The following is a 20756-nucleotide window of genomic DNA, read 5'->3' as shown; positions in this document are numbered from 1 at the left end:
TGCAATCTACGGTGTCTTGAGACAGGAGTCACTGAATGAATGTCATCTGTATTAGATTCATGGTCTGTGGCAAATGGGTTGACTACCTGGTTACCAGCTTGGGCTCAGAATGATTGGAAAATATACAGCAAAGATGTGTGGGGGAAAGAACTGTGGCAAGATATTTGAGCAATTGTGAAAAGAATTAAAGTGATTGTATTTCACGTTGATGCTCATTGTGCTTCAGATAACCTGGAAAGACTCTTCGATTCAATAGCGGATAAACATTCCAAAATACCAGTTGCTGATGCCAGTGAAGAGCCTGATTCAGCAGAAAAGCTACTTGGATTGGCTCAATGGGCACATCAGAAATGTGGACATCTTGGAGAAAAAGCTACTTATCAATGGGACCAAACCAGAGGGGTGCCCCTCAGTTTAGATGTAATGAAGGAAACAATTATGAAATGTCCAGTATGTCAACATTCACAACAGAGACCTATTCCCATGTGGTTAGGGGCCATATAGCCCGAGGCAAATTGCCTGGACAAATTTGGCAGGTGGATTATATTGGTCCCCTTCCACAAGATGGAGGATGTCTGTATGTATGCACGGCTGTGCGATTTTGCCTCTCCCTGTCTGGCTAAAGTACCACCAGAACGTCAGGAACATGTCCGGGCTGCTATTCTCACCCGCATTGCTGCTAGCCAGGGAGACCAGGAGCTTGCTCCCATAGAATAGTGGTGAACTGGCCAACATCAAACACAGCAGCCACTTGCAGCATCAACACACCAGGAGCAACAGGTGAAGGCACTCTTAAGGGGAGCAACAAGCAAAAACCAGCCAACACACAAATGGATGCACACTCTTATGTCCATGAACCACCCCCTGCATCCAACCAACACTTCCAACATAGGCCACTCTTCTCTGTGAGTGATCCTGCTAGTACATTTCATCAGCAACAGCAGTACACTCTGCCAGCAATACAACAGGCAACTGGTCAAAATAGATATGTGCAGCCACACCCTTTGCCAACAACACAACACAAAACAACTGGTCAAACCTATCTTGGGCAGATACCACGGTCACAAAGGCAACCCCAAACTGTTGTGCAGGTGCACAAGACTGGCAGTTCTAACTACTCCCAGCATCAACAACAACTACACCAATCGTTTTATGCTCCTTCCTTGGAGCAACCACCATATCCCACAGCTACCTCTGGGTTTGGCCAAATGTGTCGGCAAACCCTCGTTGAAAATCTGCCACACGAGCACCAAATCCTACACTCCTACTGTGTGAATAATAAAATACGAGTTAAGTTGAATGTTTTATTTTTTGGCTTGTATAATGTTCTCCCACCAAATAATATTTTGGAATTGGTGTCTTAGGTTGTTGACCATTAAGACAATTGTATAAGCTGCATTGCATCATGTGATCAATGTTAACATATAATAGGCTTCATATCATCAAGAATAAAAAAAAAAAAACATAATGAGGATTAGTTTTTTGGTCTGGGAAAGAATAGGACTTTCGCATGGCTGTGTAACAGTTCCGCAATCCAAAATTAAGCTCGCAACCCACGTCAAGGGTCCTCATTGTCTTGCGAGTCCCTAACTAAATGATTTTTTTTTTTTGGAAAATAAGCCAATAAAAATGTTTTTAATAAAAAAAAAAACACTATCTAATGCTAACATTAGTTGCTCCCCTCCATTTGCCATGGGATACTACCCTCTGGTGTCAAAAAATAACCAGTAAAAATATTCCTGACTCAAAGGCCAGAGGGAGCAGCCTGGAGACCATGTGGAATGTCCTGTGGTAATGGCACATTGAACACTGTCCCATCCTCAACATCATACAAGGATGGTTCATATGTTCGGGAAAAATTATGCAGAATTAGGGCAGCTTGCATGGCTGCCTGGACATTGGCTGGATGCATTTGTATTGCGCTGTCAAATATAAGCCACTTAGAGGTTAACATTCCAAAGGCACACTCATCAAATTGACGGGCTTTTTTTTGTCAGTCGATTGTTAAAAATGCGCCTCCGGATGTCTAAACCTCGCCGCGGAAATGGGCAAAGATGATAAGTTGATAGCGCAAAACCCTCATCAGCAACCATAATAAATGCTGCAGGCGGACAAAAGGCTCATGGAAAAGCACATGGCTGTGGAAGGTTTAGATTCATGTCAGAAAGCCTCGTAGCAAATCTGGAATAGCAAAAGATGCGAGCATCCGACGCACTCCCATGGGCCCCAATTTCAGTAATGACAAAACATTAATAAATTATTATCAGATAAAGCCAGCAGCACTACTGAGAAAAATCATTTGTAATTAAAGAAACGTGAGCATGAGTTGGTGGCTTCTTGACACGAATGTGCTTCCCATCCAGTGCACCAATACAATTGGGAAACTGGGCTGCTTCCATGAACCCCAGGGCAATCCTCACCGCACAGCTACCTCTGGGTTTGGCCAAATGTATCGGCAAACCCCCGTTGAAAATAAGCCACAGCAGCACCAAATCCTACACTCCCACTGTGTGAATAATAAAATACGTGTTAAGTTAAATGTTTTATTTTTTGGCTTGTAATGTTCTCCCACCAAATAATATTTTGGAATTGGTGTCTTAGGTTGTTGACCATTAAGACATCTGTATAAGCAGCATAGCATCATGTGATCAATGTTAACATATAATAGGCTTCATATTGTCAAGAATAAAAAAAAAAAAAAAAAAAACATAATGAGGAATTAGTTTTTTGGTCTGGGAAAGAATAAGACTTTCGCATGGCTGTGTAACAGTTCCGCAAACCAAAATTAAGCTCGCAACCCACGTCAAGGGTCCTCATTGTCTTGCGAGTCCCTAACTAAATGATTTTTTTTTTTTTTTGGAAAATAAGCCAATAAAAATGTTTTTAATAAAAAAAAAACTATCTAATCCTCCATTTGCCATGGGACACTACCCTCTGGTGTCAAAAAATAATCAGTAAAAATATTCCTGACTCGAAGGCCAGAGGGAGCAGCCGGGAGACCATGCTGAATGTCCTGTGGTAATGGCACATTGAACACTGTCCCATTCTCAACATCAGACAAGGATGGTTCATATGTTTGGGAAAACTTGTGCAGAATTAATAACTAATAACTCAGCATATGGTGGGCAGTGAGGGGGCACTGCCAGTGTGATGCTGCACTCAGCTCTGGAAGATACCTTGTGGGCCCAGTTTTCGGCACGATCTCTCATGATTGTATGTAGGTAGTGTGACTGACTGGGGTACAGACCTTGCAGTCTCCGGCATATACACCTATGGTTGCATGCGGCTAATATTAGACGTACATGTTAGTTTTCTGTCCGGCCATATGATGTTATAATTTTCAGTATCAACCTGTTCTATACCTTAGAGTTTACAAGTAACATATCTACTTACATGGTGTAGGTTTTATTAGTGAAAGATATCTACATTTAAACTTCAGAACAAGCTGTCGTATAGATACAGTTTCTAATCATTATACTGATCTATATAATACATATACAAAAAAAAATGTATATGTATGTGTGTATATGTATATATGTGTGTGTATGTGTATATTATATATAAATATACACACACACACACACATTTGGTTTGTGTGTATATGTATATGTGTGTGTATGTGTAGTTGTGGAGGGGTAACCATCTCAGGTAGGGCCCCCGGGGCTCCAGAAGTATTTATATCGTAAAAGATCCTGTTAGAATAATGTCCCTGGCGTCATGGCAATCATAATTTGCATGTCTATAGAATCAACTGGCTCCTCCGAGCCAGAAATAGCGGCTGGAGGGGAGAATAGAAAGAAGTAGGCATGTTTGCCAATACAATCAGCAGCTTCAAAGACCTTCTCAGTTTTACATGTGACTTAATAATTCTGAGGTACAGATTGTAACTGTTTATATTAACAATCTCTTGATAGGGACAATGCAATAATCCAGTGCATTAACACGAACAGCAATGTACAAAATCTGGGTGCCCTTGAGTCGGTGGGAGTGACCAAGGGAAAAGTAATCAAGTGCATCAACAAGTGCAATACGCCTATCCCCAGTGCCCTTGAGCTAGCGAGAAAGGCTGAAGAAACAATGTCACCAAGTGAACTACAAACTTAGAGCAATATGTAAGTTATTTATTGGTTATTTATTAATGCTAAATTTACCGTATATATCCTATAAGTGCTCTCTCTTTAAAATATCTTTCTCTTTATACATACTCATCACTTTTCAGTTAATAGAGAGTGGGTTTAAGAAATGATTACTGCACAGTGGCTAAATAGTGGTTTCTACAAATCCATTATACAGGTATTCACACTGTGGCTACAATACCTGCAGTATAATAGTTATTGAGGCATGCCAGAGGCCATTATACAGGTATTCACGCTGTGGCTACAATACCTGCAGTATATTGGTTTTGAGGCATGGCAGAGGCCATTATACAGGTATTCACACTGTGGCTACAATACCTGCAGTATATTGGTTTTGAGGCATGGCAGAGGCCATTATACAGGTATTCACACTGTGGCTACAATACCTGCAGTATAATAGTTATTGAGGCACGGCAGAGGCCATTATACAGGTATTCACACTGTGGCTACAATACCCGCAGTATAATAGTTATTGAGGCACGGCAGAAGCCATTATACAGGTATTCACACTGTGGCTACAATACCTGCAGTATATTAGTTATTGAGGCACGGCAGAGGCCGTTATACAGGTATTCACACTGTGGCTACAATACCCGCAGTATAATAGTTATTGAGGCATGGCAGAGGCCATTATACAGGTATTCACACTGTGGCTACAATACCTGCAGTATAATAGTTATTGAGGCACGGCAGAAGCCATTATACAGGTATTTACACTGTGGCTACAATACCTGCAGTGTAATAGTTATTGAGGCATGATAGAAGCCATTATACAGGTATTCACACTGTGGCTACAATACCTGCAGTATATTGGTTTTGAGGCACAGCAGAAGCCATTATACATGTATTCACACTATGGCTACAAGACCTACAGTATAATAGTTATTGAGGCATGGTAGAGGCCATTATACAGGTAGTCACACTGTGGCTACAATATCTGCAGTATAATAGTTATTGAGGCATGTCAGAAGCCATTATACAGGTATTCACACTATGGCTACAATACCTGCAGTATAATAGTTATTGAGGCACGGCAGAAGCCATTACACAGGTATTCACACTGTGGCTACAATACCCGCAGTATAATAGTTATTGAGGCATGTCAGAGGCCATTATACAGGTATTCACACTATGGCTACAATACCTGCAGTATATTGGTTTTGAGGCACGGCAGAAGCCATTATACAGGTAGTCACACTGTGGCTACCCCCCTTTGTCATGTTTTACTTCACACATTCCCCATTACAGGATGTTTAGTGACTGTTATTTCGCTTTAGTTCCCATACTTTGTATCAAAACTTGGCCGAGTTGAATTGTAAGAATTAATCTGTTGTTGCTCTGGAATTTTGATACTTTTATGCACAGACTTTCCAGAGTGTACAACTGGCCGATGGCTTAATTAGGCAGGGTTGATGACGGTTGAGTCCATTTAAGATGTCAAATGGCCTCTTCGGTGGCAGTTTCGGAGTCAGCTGGAAGTTGGAGACAAGTTAAGGTGGATGTAAACCTCATGGTGGTGAACAGGCTCGGCTGGCGCGTGGAGGGCGGGGGCCAGACTGAAGGATGCCGTAATGGTAACGTCTATAAGGGGTGGGCACAGTGGTCAAGCACAGGAGTGAGTATAATAGGGTCATTGGTGCCCTTGAAAAGCAAGCCAATGTGTGCAGCCCCTTTATGGCTGTCTGTCCTGGTGCGGTATGTCAGACAGCTGGCCATATCACAGTACTTGTGAATCACAATGTACTAGCAATTCACCTGACTCCTAATGTGATTATTTTAATTCTTAGATTTAAATAAAGTTGTGGCCATTTTGACATCTAAAATAATGTGTTGTGTATTTAATCCAGTGTCGAGGTTTACTGTAGCTATAGTTGGTTTTAAGATGGAGTGGGGGTCCGTCCCATATCCAAAAGTCATGTTGCATATACAATGAATGGAAATATACTAGGAACTACAAAACAGAAGGGCGTGATTTTGTGCTTACAGTTAAGCCAGCAGTAATTAATGTAAAGCAGCAGCTGCAAAAGCAAACAAGACAAAACTTTTTATAATATTTTTACCCCTGTTTTGTGCTCCACATTTTAAAAAGGAAAATGGGAAGTTAGAGTCAGTTCAAAGGCGGGAAATTAGATTATTACATGGCATGGGAGGACTCTCTTATAATGACAGGCTAAAAAAGGAGCTAGTTTAGCTTAGAAAAATGAAACCACAGAGGCGATCTCATTTATATGTACAAATACATGTATGGTAAATAAATTATTTATTCCTTCCAAATTCCTTATAAAAAAAGGAGAGGGGGGCATTCATTACATGTGGAGGAAAGGCAATTCCGGCATCTAAATTGGAAAGGGACCTTTTTATTTAGAGTTGACCGACTGGAATGCCCTACCACAAGAGGTAGTGATGGCAGACACTATATCAGCATTTAAAGAAGGGCTGAATGCTTTTCTCACAACAAATGACATTGTGGGATATAAATAATCTACCAATAGAATATATAACTGGTAGAGAAAAGCTGATCTTGACACGTCTTTTTTCAATCCTTTTAGTAACTGTTTATGTGGCATGCTGAGTGTCACAGGATTAGGCTGTGTGTGTCTGGGGATCTGCGCACCATCAAAGCATGCAGTGTCTGTCAGACGTTATATGTGCCACCTGAGAACATTGTCAGTCTGGTATTTTACGTACCAGCGGTACATGCATTTTTTTTCTGGTGAATTAGGTGACATTGGAACATGCAGTATCTGTCTGTTGGGTCACGGAACAATAAAGCATGCAGTGTCTGTCTGGTGTATTGAGTGCCACAGGAGCACACCGTGTCAGCCGGGCGTGTTGCGTACCACCGAAGCACGCTGTGTCAGTCGGGAGTGCAGCGTGCCACCGGAGAACGCTGTGTCAGTTGGGCGTGTTGGGTGCCACCGGAGAACGCTATTTCAGTGGGTCGTGTTGCGTGCACCGGAGAACGCTATTTCAGTGGGTCGTGTTGCGTGCACGGGAGAACGCTGTGTCAGTGGGGCGTTTTGCGTGCCATAGGAGCACACTGTCAGTCGGGTGTGTTGGCGTGCCACCAGAGCACACCGTGTCAGTCCGGGTGTTGCGTACCACCGGAGCAAGCTGTGTCAGTCTGGCATGTTGCGTACCACCGGAGCACGCTGTGTCAGTCGGGCGTGTTGCCTACCACCAGAGAAAGCTATGCCAGTCCGGCATGTTGCGTGCCAACGGAGCAAGCTGTGTCAGTCCGGGTGTTGCGTGCCAACGTAGCACGCTTTGTCAGTCCAGCGTGTTGCGTGCCAACGGAGCACGCTGTGTCAGTCGGACGAGTAGCGAGCCACCGAAGCACGCTGTGTCAGTCCGGCGTGTTGCGTGCCACCGGAGCACGCTGTGTCAGTCCGGTGTGTTGCGTGACAACGGAGCTCGCTGTGTCAGTCGGGCGTGTTACCGAAGCATGCCATCGGAGCGAGTGTGTTGCGTGCCACCGAAGCACACTATGTCAGTCCGGCGTGTTGCGTGCCACCGAAGCACTGTCAGTCGGGCGTGTCGCATGCCATTGGAGCACGCTGTGTCAGTCGGGCGTGTTGCGTGCCACCGGAGCATGCTGTGTCAGTCAGGCGAGTAGCGTGCCACCAAAGCACGCTGTGTCAGTTGGGTATGCCACTGGAGCAAGCTGTGTCAGTCGGGCGAGTAGCGTGCCACCGAAGCACGCTGTGTCAATTGGGCATGCCACCGGAGCACGCTGTGTCAGTCGGGCGAGTAGCGTGCCACCGGAGCACGCTGTGTCAGTCTGGCGTGTTGCGTGCCAACGGAGCACGCTGTGTCATTCGGGTGTGTTGCATGCCAACGAAGGACACCGTGTCAGTCCGGGTGTTGTGTGCCACCGAAGCACGCTGTGTCAGTCGGAAGAGTAGAATGCCACCAAAGCACGCTGTGTCAGTCGGGAGTGTTGCGTGCCACCGAAGCACGCTGTGTCAGTGTGGTATGCCACCGGAGCACGCGGTGTCAGTCGGGCGAGTAGTGTGCCACAGAACCACGCTGTGTCAGTTGGGCATGCCACCGAAGCACGCTGTGTCAGTCCGGCGTGTTGCGTGCCACCGGAGCACGCTGTGTGAGTCAGGAGAGTAGCGTGCCACCGAAGCACGCTGTGTCAGTTGGGCATGCCACCGGAGCACGCTGTGTCAGTCGGGCGAGTAGCGTGCCACCGAAGCACGCTGTGTCAGTTGGGCATGCCACCGGAGCACGCTGTGTGAGTCGGGCGTGTTGCGTGCCACCAGAGCACCCTGTGTCAGTCGGGCGAGTAGCGTGCCACCGAAGCACGCTGTGTCAGTTGGGCATGCCACCGGAGCACGCTGTGTCAGTTGGGCATGCCACCGGAGCACGCTGTGTCAGTCGAGCGAGTAGCGTGCCACCGAAGTAGAAGGGATGAATGCTTTTCTCACAACAAATGATATTGTGGATTAGAAATAATCTACCAATAGAATATATAACTGGCAGAGAAAAGCTGAACTTGACCTATGTCTTTTTTCAATCCTTGTAGTAACTGATTATGTGGCATGCTGAGTGTCACAGGATTAGGCTGTGTGTGTCCGGGGATCTGCGCACCATCAAAGCATGCAGTGTCTGTCAGACATTATATGTGCCACCTGAGAACATTGTCAGTCTGGTATTTTACGCACCAGCGGCACATGCATTTTTTTTCTGGTGCATTACGTGACATTGGAACATGCAGTATATGTCTGGTGTCTCACGTAACAAAGCATGAAGTGTCTGTCTGGTTTATTGAGTGCCACCGGAGCACGCTGTGTCAGTCCGGCGTGTTGCGTGCCACCGGAGCACGCTGTGTCAGTCCGGCGTGTTGCGTGCCACCGGAGCACACTGTCAGTCCGGCGTGTTGCGTGCCACCGGAGCACCCTGTATCAGGCTGGCGTGTTGCGTGCCACCGGAGCACGCTGTCAGTCGGGCGAGTAGCGTGCCACCGGAGCACGTTGTGTCAGTCCGGCGTGTTGCGTGCCACCGGAGCACGCTGTGTCAGTCCGGCGTGTTGCGTGCCACCGGAGCACGCTGTGTCAGTCCGGCGTGTTGCGTGCCACCGGAGCACCCTGTATCAGGCTGGCGTGTTGCGTGCCACCGGAGCACGCTGTCAGTCAGGCGAGTAGCGTGCCACCGGAGCACGTTGTGTCAGTCCGGCGTGTTGCGTGCCACCGGAGCACGCTGTGTCAGTCCGGCGTGTTGCGTGCCACCGGAGCACACTGTGTCAGTCCGGCGTGTTGCGTGCCACCGGAGCACACTGTGTCAGTCCGGCGTGTTGCGTGCCACCGGAGCACACTGTGTCAGTCCGGCGTGTTACGTGCCACCGGAGCACGCTGTGTCAGTCCAGCGTGTTACCGAAGCACACTGTGTCAGTCGGGCATGTTGCATGCCATCGGAGCGAGTGTGTTGCGTGCCACCGAAGCACACTATGTCAGTCCGGCGTGTTGCGTGCCACCGAAGCACTGTCAGTCGGGCGCGTCGCATGCCATTGGAGCACGCTGTGTCAGTCGGGCGTGTTGCGTGCAACCGGAGGAAGCTGTGTCAGTCGGGCGAGTAGCGTGCCACCGAAGCACGCTTTGTCAATTGGGCATGCCACCGGAGCACGCTGTGTCAGTCGGGCGAGTAGCGTGCCACCGGAGCACGCTGTGTCAGTCCGGCGTGTTGCGTGCCAACGGAGCACGCTGTGACAGTCCGGCGTGTTGCGTGCCAACGGAACACGCTGCGTGCCAAAGAAACACGCTGCGTCAGTCGGGCGAGTAGCGTGCCACCGAAGCACGCTGTGTCAATTGGGCATGCCACCGGTGCACGCTGTGTCAGTTGGGCGAGTAGCGTGCCACCGGAGCACGCTGTGTCAGTCCGGCGTGTTGCGTGCCACCGGAGCACACTATGTCAGTCCGGCGTGTTGCGTGCCACCGAAGCACTGTCATTCGGGCGCGTCGCATGCCATTGGAGCACGCTGTGTCAGTCGGGCGTGTTGCGTGCAACCGGAGCAAGCTGTGTCAGTCGGGCGAGTAGCGTGCCACCGAAGCACGCTGTGTCAATTGGGCATGCCACCGGAGCACGCTGTGTCAGTCGGGCGAGTAGCGTGCCACCGGAGCACGCTGTGTCAGTCCGGCGTGTAGCGTGCCACCGGAGCACCCTGTATCAGGCTGGCGTGTTCCGTGCCACCGGAGCACGCTGTCAGTCGGTCGAGTAGCGTGCCACCGGAGCACGCTGTGTCAGTCCGGCGTCTTGCGTGCCACCGGAGCACGCTGTGTCAGTCCGGTGTGTTGCGTGCCACCGGAGCACGCTGTGTCAGTCCGGCGTGTTGCGTGCCACCGGAGCACGCTGTGTCAATCCGGCGTGTTGCATGACAACGGAGAATGCTGTGTCAGTCCGGCGTGTTGCGTGGCATCGGAGAATGCTGTGTCAGTCGGGTGTGTTGCGTGCCAATGGAGGACGCTGTGTCTGACCGGGTGTTGCGTGCCACCGAAGAACGCTGTGTCAGTCGGGAGTGTTGCGTGCCAACGGAGCACACTGTGTCAGTCGGGCGAGTAGAGTGCCAACGGAGCACGCTGTGTCAGTCGGGCGAGTAGAGTGCCACCGGAGCACGCTGTATCAGTTGGGCGTGTTGCGTGCCACCAGAGCACCCTGTATCAGTCGGGCGTGTTGCGTGCCACCAGAGCACCCTGTATTAGTCGGGAGTGTTGCTTGCCACCAGAGCACGCTGTGTCAAGTCGGGCGTGTTGCGCGCCACCGGAACACGCAGTTTCTGTGTAGAATGTTGTGTGCAAGTGAAGCACGTTGTGCTAGTCTGGCATGTTACATGCCAGCAGAGAACGATGAATCTGTGTAATGTGTTGATTGCCACCAGAACACACAATGTCTGTCTTTTATTATGTCTGGAGTGTTGCATTCCACCAAAGCACAAAGTGTCTGGCGTCTTCCATGCCACTGAAGCACGCTGTGTGAGCCTGGCTTGTTGCGTGCCACAAGAGTTCCAAGCGTCTGGTTTGTTGTATGCCACCTGAGAACGCTATGTCTATGTGGTGTGCAGTGTGTCATTAGAGCACGTTGTGTCGGCCTGGCGTGTTGTGTTCAACCAAAGCACGCGGTGTTGTGTGCCACTGGAGTATGTTGTGTCTGTATGTTGTTTTCATTTTTTATTTCCAAGGTTGAAAGTAGACATAAGTTTATCCAGTTCAACCTATAACCTAACAAGTTGATCCAGAGGATGGCAAAAAAAACCATGAGACACAGCTATTTGGCCCATAGTAGAGGAAAACGCCTTCCCGACTCCACTTAAGGCAATTAGACTAGATCCCTGGATCAACTTCCCATCACAGAATTTAACACCTGCAACTTTTAATATTATATTTTTTAAGAAAGGCATCAAGGTCCTCCTTGATCTTTTTTAGTGAATCAACCATTACAACATCATATGTCAAAGAATCACCATCTGAGATTATGATTAAACCTTCTTTCCTCTAGTCGTAGAGGATGGCCCCTCGTCACTGTTGTAGGCCTAGGTACATAAAGATCATTAGAAAGAGCTCTGTACTGTCTCTTCATATAATTGTATATTGTAATAAGATCACCAATAAGAGCTAATTTTTCCCAAATTGAACAACACCAAGTATGATAACCTGTATTAGTATTGCAGTTTTCCCATTCCCTTAATACGCTCGTTCGCTCTTCTCAACACCCGACCTCGCTCAGCTATATCCTTCTTATACACTGGAGCCCAAAATTACAGACAGTATTCGAAGTGCGTCCGCACTAGTGATTGCATAGAGACCAAACTATGTTCTTGCCATGAACATTCATACATTTTTTAACGCATCCTATGATTTTATTTGACTTGGTACTAGCTGCCAAGCACTAGTCACATAAAGGGAACTTGTCAGGTCCCCCATGCCCTCCAACCCAGCAGAATGCACTTATGTATGTAAATGGATGATTTATTAGAACTGGCTAAAATACCTGCAGTATAATAGTTATTGAGGCATGATAAAAGCCATTATACAGGTATTCACACTGTGGCAACAATACCTGCAGTATATTGGTTTTGAGGCACGGCAGAAGCCATTATACAGGTATTCACACTGTGGCTACAATACCTGCAGTATATTGGTTTTGAGGCATGTCAGAGGCCATTATACAGGTATTGACACTATGACTACAATACCAGCAGTATAATAGTTATTGAGGCACGGCAAAAGCCATTATACAAGTATTCACACTGTGGCTACAATACCTGCAGTATATTGGTTTTGAGGCATGTCAGAGGCCATTATACAGGTATTCACACTGTGGCTACAATACCCGCAGTATAATAGTTATTGAGGCATGGCAGAAGCCATTATACAGGTATTCACACTGTGGCTACAATACCCGAAGTATAATAGTTATTGAGGCATGGCAGAGGCCATTATACAGGTATTCACACTCTGGCTACAATACCTGCAGTATAATAGTTATTGAGGCACGGCAGAAGCCATTATACAGGTATTCACACTGTGGCTACAATACCTGCAGTATATTGGTTTTGAGGCATGGCAGAGGCCATTATACAGGTATTCACACTACGGCTACAATACCCGCAGTATAATAGTTATTGAGGCATTGCAGAGGCCATTATACAGGTATTCACACTACGGCTACAATACCCGCAGTATAATAGTTATTGAGGCATGATAGAAGCCATTATACAGGTATTCACACTATGGCTACAATACCTGCAGTATATTGGTTTTGAGGCATGGCAGAGGCCATTATACAGGTATTCACACTGTGGCTACAATACCCGCAGTATATTGGTTTTGAGGCACGGCAGAAGCTATTATACAGGTATTCACACTGTGGCTACAAAACCCGCAGTAAAATAGTTATTGAGCCACGGCAGAAGCCATTATACAGGTATTCACACTGTGGCTACAATACCCGCAGTAAAATAGTTATTGAGGCACGGCAAAAGCCATTATACAGGTATTCACACTGTGGCCACAATACCCGCAGTATATTAGTTATTGAGGCACGGCAAAAGCCATTATACAGGTATTCACACTGTGGCTACAATACCTGCAGTATATTGGTTTTGAGGCATACTAGAAGCCATTATACAGGTATTCACACTGTGGCTACAATACCTGCAGTAAAATAGTTATTGAGGCACGGCAAAAGCCATTATACAGGTATTCACACTGTGGCTACAATACCTGCAGTATATTGGTTTTGAGGCATACTAGAAGCCATTATACAGGTATTCACACTATGGCTACAATACCCGCAGTATAATAGTTATTGAGGCATGGCAGAGGCAAATATACAGGTGTTCACACTGTGGCTACAATACCTGCAGTATAATAGTTATTGAGGCACGGCAGATGCCATTATACAGGTATTCACACTATGGCTACAATACCTGCAGTATAATAGTTATTAAGGCATGATAGTAGCCATGATACAGGTATTCACACTGTGGCTACAATACCTGCAGTATAATAGTTATTGAGGCACGGCAGAGGCCATTATACAGGTATTCACACTATGGCTACAATACCCGCAGTATAATAGTTATTGAGGCACGGCAGAAGCCATTATACAGATATTCACACTGTGGCTACAATACCTGCAGTATAATAGTTATTGAGGCATGATAGAAGCCATTATACAGGTATTCACACTGTGGCTACCTCCCTTTGTCATGTTTTACTTCACACATTCCCCATTACAGGATGTTTAGTGACTGATATTTCGCTTTAGTTCCCATACTTTGTATCACAACTTGGCAGAGTTGAATTGTAAGAATTAATCTATTGTTGCTCTGGAATTTTGATACTTTTATGCACAGACTTTCCAGAGTGTACAACTGTCCGATGGCTTTATTAGGCAGGGTTGATGACGGTTGAGTCCATTTAAGATGTCAAAAGGCCTCTTCGGTGGAAGTTTAGGAGTCAGCTGGAAGTGGGAGACAAGTTAAGGTGGATTCATTACAACTAATAGAGAATGTAAACCTCATGGTGGTGCACAGGCTCGGCTGGCGCACGGAGGGCGGGGGCCAGACTGAAGGATGCCGCAATGTTAACGTCTATAAGGGGTGGGCACAGTGGTCAAGCATAGAGGCGAGTATAATAGGGTCATTGGTGCCCTGAGAGTTACTGGCTCTGCTTGAAAAGCAAGCCAATGCGTGCAGCCTCTTTATGGCTGTCTGTCCTGGTGAGGTATGTCAGACAGCTGGCCATATCACAGTACTTGTGAATCACAATGTACTAGCAATTCACCTGACTCCTAATGTGATTATTTTAATTCTTAGATTTAAATAAAGTTGTGACCATTTTGACATCTAAAATAATGTGTTGTGTATTTAATCCAGTGTCGAGGTTTAATGTAGCTATAGTTGGTTTTAAGATGGAGTGGGGGTCCGTCCCATATCCAAAAGTCATGTAGCATATACAATGAATGGAAATATACTAGGAACTACAAAACAGACGGACGTGATTTTGTGCTTACAGATAAGCCAGCAGTAATTAATGTAAATCAGCAGCTGCAAAAGCAAACAAGACAAAACTTTTTATATTTTTACCCCTGTTTTGTGCTCCACATTTTAAAAAGGAAAATGGGAAGTTAGAGTCAGTTCAAAGGCGGGAAATTAGATTATTACATGGAATGGGAGGACTCTCTTATAATGACAGGCTAAAAAAGGAGCTAGTTTAGCTTAGAAAAATGAAACCACAGAGGCGATCTCATTTATATGTACAAATACATGTATGGTAAATAAGTTATTTATTCCTTTCAAATTCCTTATAAAGAAAGGAGAGGGGGGCATTCATTACATGTGGAGGAAAGGCAATTCCGGCATCTAAATTGGAAAGGGACCTTTTTATTTAGAGTTGACAAACTGGAATGCCCTACCACAAGAGGTAGTGATGGCAGACAATATATCAGCGTTTACAGAAGGGCTGAATGCTTTTCTCACAACAAATGACATTGTGGGATATAAATAATCTACCAATAGAAAATATAACTGGTAGAGAAAAGCTGAACTTGACCTGTCTTTTTTCAATCCTTTTACTAACTGTTTATGTGGCATGTTGAGTGTCACAGGATTAGGCTGTGTGTGTCCGGGGATCTGCGAACCATCAAAGCATGCAGTGTCTGTCAGACGTTATATGTGCCACCTGAGAACATTGTCAGTCTGGTATTTTACGTACCAGCGGTACATGCATTTTTTTTCTGGTGAATTACGTGACATTGGAACATGCAGTATATGTCTGGCGTCTCACGTAACAAAGCATGAAGTGTCTTTCTGGTTTATTGAGTGCTACCGGAGCACGCTGTGTCAGTCCGGCGTGTTGCGTGCCACCGGAGCACGCTGTGTCAGTCCGGCGTGTTGCGTGCCACCGGAGCACGCTGTGTCAGTCCGGCGTGTTGCGTGCCACCGGAGCACGCTGTGTCAGTCCGGCGTGTTGCGTGCCACCGGAGCACGCTGTGTCAGTCCGGCGTGTTGCGTGCCACCGGAGCACGCTGTGTCAGTCCGGCGTGTTGCGTGCCACCGGAGCACGCTGTGTCAGTCCGGCGTGTTGCGTGCCACCGGAGCACGCTGTGTCAGTCCGGCGTGTTGCGTGCCACCGGAGCACGCTGTGTCAGTCCGGCGTGTTGCGTGCCACCGGAGCACGCTGTGTCAGTCCGGCGTGTTGCGTGCCACCGGAGCACGCTGTGTCAGTCCGGCGTGTTGCGTGCCACCGAAGAACGCTGTGTCAGTCCGGCGTGTTGCGTACCACCGGGGCACGCTGTGTCAGTCCGGCGTGTTGCGTGCCACCGGAGCACGCTGTGTCAGTCCGGCGTGTTGCGTGCCACCGGAGCACGCTGTGTCAGTCCGGCGTGTTGCGTGCCACCGGAGCACGCTGTGTCAGTCCGGCGTGCTGCGTGCCACCGGAGCACGCTGTGTCAGTCCGGCGCGCTGCGTGCCACCGGAGCACGCTGTGTCAGTCCGGCGTGCTGCGTGCCACCGGAGCACGCTGTGTCAGTCCAACGTGTTGCGTGCCACCGGAGCACGCTGTGTCAGTCCGGCGTGTTGCGTGCCACCGGAGCACGCTGTGTCAGTCCGGCGTGTTGCGTGCCACCGGAGCACGCTGTGTCAGTCCGGCGTGTTGCGTGCCACCGGAGCACGCTGTGTCAGTCCGGCGTGTTGCGTGCCACCGGAGCACGCTGTGTCAGTCCGGCGTGTTGCGTGCCACCGGAGCACGCTGTGTCAGTCCGGCGTGTTGCGTGCCACCGGAGCACGCTGTGTCAGTCCGGCGTGTTGCGTGCCACCGGAGCACGCTGTGTCAGTCCGGCGTGTTGCGTGCCACCGGAGCACGCTGTGTCAGTCCGGCGTGTTGCGTGCCACCGGAGCACGCTGTGTCAGTCCGGCGTGTTGCGTGCCACCGAAGCACGCTGTGTCAGTCCGGCGTGTTGCGTGCCACCGGAGCACGCTGTGTCAGTCCGGCGTGCTGCGTGCCACCGGAACACGCTGTGTCAGTCCGGCGTGCTGCGTGCCACCGGGGCACGCTGTGTCAGTCCGGCGTGTAGCGTGCCACCGGAGCACGCTGCGTCAGTCGGGCGAGTAGCGTGCCATCGGAGCACGCTGTGTCAGTCGGGTGAGTAGCGTGCCATCGGAGCACGCTGTGTAAGTCGGGCAAGTAGCGTGCCACCGGAGCCCGCTGTGTCAGTCCGGCGTGTTGTGTGCCACCGGAGCCCGCTGTGTTAGTCCGGCGTGTTGCGTGCCACCGGAGCACGCTGTGTCAGTCCGGCGTGTTGCGTGCCACTGGAGCACGCTGTCAGTCGGGCGAGTAGCGTGCCACCGGAGCACGCTTTGTCAGTCCGGCGTGCCACCGGAGCACGCTTTGTCAGTCCGGCGTGCCACCGGAGCACGCTGTGTCAGTCCGGCGTGTTGCGTGCCACCGGAGCACGCTGTGTCAGTCCGGCGTGTTGCGTGCCACCGGAGCACGCTGTGTCAGTCCGGCGTGTTGCGTGCCACCGGAGCACGCTGTGTCAGTCCGGCGTGTTGCGTGCCACCGGAGCACGCTGTGTCAGTCCGGCGTGTTGCGTGCCACCGGAGCACGCTGTGTCAGTCCGGCGTGTTGCGTGCCACCGGAGCACGCTGTGTCAGTCCGGCGTGTTGCGTGCCACCGGAGCACGCTGTGTCAGTCCGGCGTGTTGCGTGCCACCGGAGCACGCTGTGTCAGTCCGGCGTGTTGCGTGCCACCGGAGCACGCTGCGTCAGTCCAGCGTGTTGCGTGCCACCGAAGAACGCTGTGTCAGTCCAGCGTGTTGCGTACCACCGGGGCACGCTGTGTCAGTCCGGCGTGTTGCGTGCCACCGGAGCACGCTGTGTCAGTCCGGCGTGTTGCGTACCACCGGGGCACGCTGTGTCAGTCCGGCGTGTTGCGTGCCACCGGAGCACGCTGTGTCAGTCCGGCGTGTTGCGTGCCACCGGAGCACGCTGTGTCAGTCCGGCGTGTTGCGTGCCACCGGAGCACGCTGTGTCAGTCCGGCGTGCTGCGTGCCACCGGAGCACGCTGTGTCAGTCCGGCGTGCTGCGTGCCACCGGAGCACGCTGTGTCAGTCCAACGTGTTGCGTGCCACCGGAGCACGCTGTGTCAGTCCGGCGTGCTGCGTGCCACCGGAGCACGCTGTGTCAGTCCGGCGTGCTGCGTGCCACCGGAGCACGCTGTGTCAGTCCGGCGTGTTGCGTGCCACCGAAACAATGTGTCAGTCGGGCGTGTCGCGTGCCACTGGAGCACGCTGTGTCAGTCGGGCGTGTCGCGTGCCACCGGAGCACGCTGTGTCAGTCGAGCGTGTTGCGTGCCACCGAAGAACGCTGTGTCAGTCCAGCGTGTTGCGTGCCACCGGGGCACGCTGTGTCAGTCCGGCGTGTTGCTTGCCACCGGAGCACGCTGTGTCAGTCCGGCGTGTTGCGTGCCACCGGAGCACGCTGTGTCAGTCCGGCGTGTTGCGTGCCACCGGAGCACGCTGTGTCAGTCCGGCGTGCTGCGTGCTACCGGAGCACGCTGTGTCAGTCCGGCGTGCTGCGTGCCACCGGAGCACGCTGTGTCAGTCCAACGTGTTGCGTGCCACCGAAACAATGTGTCAGTCGGGCGTGTCGCGTGCCACTGGAGCACGCTGTGTCAGTCGGGCGTGTCGCGTGCCACCGGAGCACGCTGTGTCAGTCGGGCGAGTAGCGTGCCACCGGAGCACGCTGTGTCAGTCCGACGTGTTGCGTGCCACCAGAGCACGCTGTGTCAGTCCGGCGTGTTGCGTGCCACTAGAGCACGCTGTGTCAGTCCGGCGTGTTGCGTGCCACCGGAGCACGCTGTGTCAGTCCGGCGTGTTGCGTGCCACCGGAGCACGCTGTGTCAGTCCGGCGTGTTGCGTGCCACCGGAGCACGCTGTGTCAGTCCGGCGTGTTGCGTGCCACCGGAGCACGCTGTGTCAGTCCGGCGTGCTGCGTGCTACCGGAGCACGCTGTGTCAGTCCGGCGTGCTGCGTGCCACCGGAGCACGCTGTGTCAGTCCGGCGTGCTGCGTGCCACCGGAGCACGCTGTGTCCAACGTGTTGCGTGCCACCGGAGCACGCTGTGTCAGTCCGGCGTGCTGCGTGCCACCGGAGCACGCTGTGTCAGTCCGGCGTGTTGCGTGCCACCGGAGCACGCTGTGTCAGTCCAACGTGTTGCGTGCCACCGAAACAATGTGTCAGTCGGGCGTGTCGCGTGCCACTGGAGCACGCTGTGTCAGTCGGGCGTGTCGCGTGCCACCGAAGCACGCTGTGTCAGTCGGGCGAGTAGCGTGCCACCGGAGCACGCTGTGTCAGTCCGACGTGTTGCGTGCCACCAGAGCACGCTGTGTCAGTCCGGCGTGTTGCGTGCCACTAGAGCACGCTGTGTCAGTCCGGCGTGTTGCGTGCCACCGGAGCACGCTGTGTCAGTCCGGCGTGTTGCGTACCACCGGAGCACGCTGTATCAGTCCGGCGTGCTGCGTGCCACCGGAGCACGCTGTGTCAGTCCGGCGTGCTGCGTGCCACCGGAGCACGCTGTGTCAGTCCGGCGTGTTGCGTGCCACCGGAGCACGCTGTGTCAGTCCAACGTGTTGCGTGCCACCGAAACAATGTGTCAGTCGGGCGTGTCGCGTGCCACTGGAGCACGCTGTGTCAGTCCGGCGTGTTGCGTGCCACCGGAGCACGCTGTGTCAGTCCAGCGTGTTGCGTGCCACCGAAGAACGCTGTGTCAGTCCAGCGTGTTGCGTACCACCGGGGCACGCTGTGTCAGTCCGGCGTGTTGCGTGCCACCGGAGCACGCTGTGTCAGTCCGGCGTGTTGCGTGCCACCGGAGCACGCTGTGTCAGTCCGGCGTGTTGCGTGCCACCGGAGCACGCTGTGTCAGTCCGGCGTGCTGCGTGCCACCGGAGCACGCTGTGTCAGTCCGGCGTGCTGCGTGCCACCGGAGCACGCTGTGTCAGTCCGGCGTGCTGCGTGCCACCGGAGCACGCTGTGTCAGTCCAACGTGTTGCGTGCCACCGGAGCACGCTGTGTCAGTCCGGCGTGCTGCGTGCCACCGGAGCACGCTGTGTCAGTCCGGCGTGTTGCGTGCCACCGGAGCACGCTGTGTCAGTCCAACGTGTTGCGTGCCACCGAAACAATGTGTCAGTCGGGCGTGACGCGTGCCACTGGAGCACGCTGTGTCAGTCGGGCGTGTCGCGTGCCACCGGAGCACGCTGTGTCAGTCGGGCGAGTAGCGTGCCACCGGAGCACGCTGTGTCAGTCCGACGTGTTGCGTGCCACCAGAGCACGCTGTGTCAGTCCGGCGTGTTGCGTGCCACTAGAGCACGCTGTGTCAGTCCGGCGTGTTGCGTGCCACCGGAGCACGCTGTGTCAGTCCGGCGTGTTGCGTGCCACCGGAGCACGCTGTGTCAGTCCAGCGTGTTGCGTGCCACCGAAGCACGCTGTGTCAGTCCAGCGTGTTGCGTGCCACCGAAGCACGCTGTGTCAGTCCGGCGTGTTGCGTGCCACCGGAGCACGCTGTGTCAGTCTGCCGTGTTGCGTGCCATCGAAGCACGCTGTGTCAGTCTGCCGTGTTGCGTGCCACCGGAGCACGCTGTGTCAGTCCGCAGTGTTGCGTGCCACCGGACCACGCTGTGTCAGTCCGGCGCGTTGCGTGCCACCGGAGCACGCTGTGTCAGTCCGCAGTGTTGCGTGACACCGGAGCACGCTGTGTCAGTCCGGCGTGTTGCGTGCCACCAAAGCACGCTGTGTCAGTCCGCCGTGTTGCGTGCCACCGGAGCACGCTGTGTCAGTCGGGAGTGTTGCGTGCCATCGGAGAATGCTGTGTCAGTCGGGAGTGTTGCGTGCCACCGGAGCACGCTGTGTCAGTCGGACGAGTAGCGTGCCACCGAAGCACGCTGTGTCAGTTGGGCATGCCACCGGAGCATGCTGTGTCAGTCGGACGAGTAGCGTGCCACCGAAGCACGCTGTGTCAGTCTGGCGTGTTGCGTGCCACCAGAGCACGCTGTGTCAGTCCGGCGTGTTGCGTGCCACCAGAGCACGCTGCGTCAGTCCGGCGTGTTGAGTGCCAACGGAGGA

General features: G+C 51.6%; 1 protein-coding gene across 1 annotated transcript in view; it reads left to right on the top strand.

Moving 5' to 3' along the window:
• Positions 1 to 4035: 4035 nt before the first annotated feature.
• LOC141264331 (uncharacterized) overlaps positions 4036 to 20756 on the top strand; it is a 204314-nt gene continuing 187593 nt past the window's right edge. The window contains exon 1 of the mRNA XM_073676621.1: positions 4036 to 4112. The gene's annotated coding sequence lies outside the window, so the exon portion shown is untranslated. The remainder of the gene's footprint in view (positions 4113 to 20756) is intronic.

This window comes from Phyllobates terribilis, unplaced genomic scaffold (genome assembly GCF_046119375.1).
Source record: "Phyllobates terribilis strain yellow unplaced genomic scaffold, ASM4611937v1 Scaffold_4__5_contigs__length_816908805, whole genome shotgun sequence".
NCBI lineage: Eukaryota > Metazoa > Chordata > Amphibia > Anura > Dendrobatidae > Phyllobates > Phyllobates terribilis.
The sequence above is the reverse complement of the archived record's forward strand: the minus strand, read 5'-3'. Positions and strand labels throughout refer to the sequence as shown.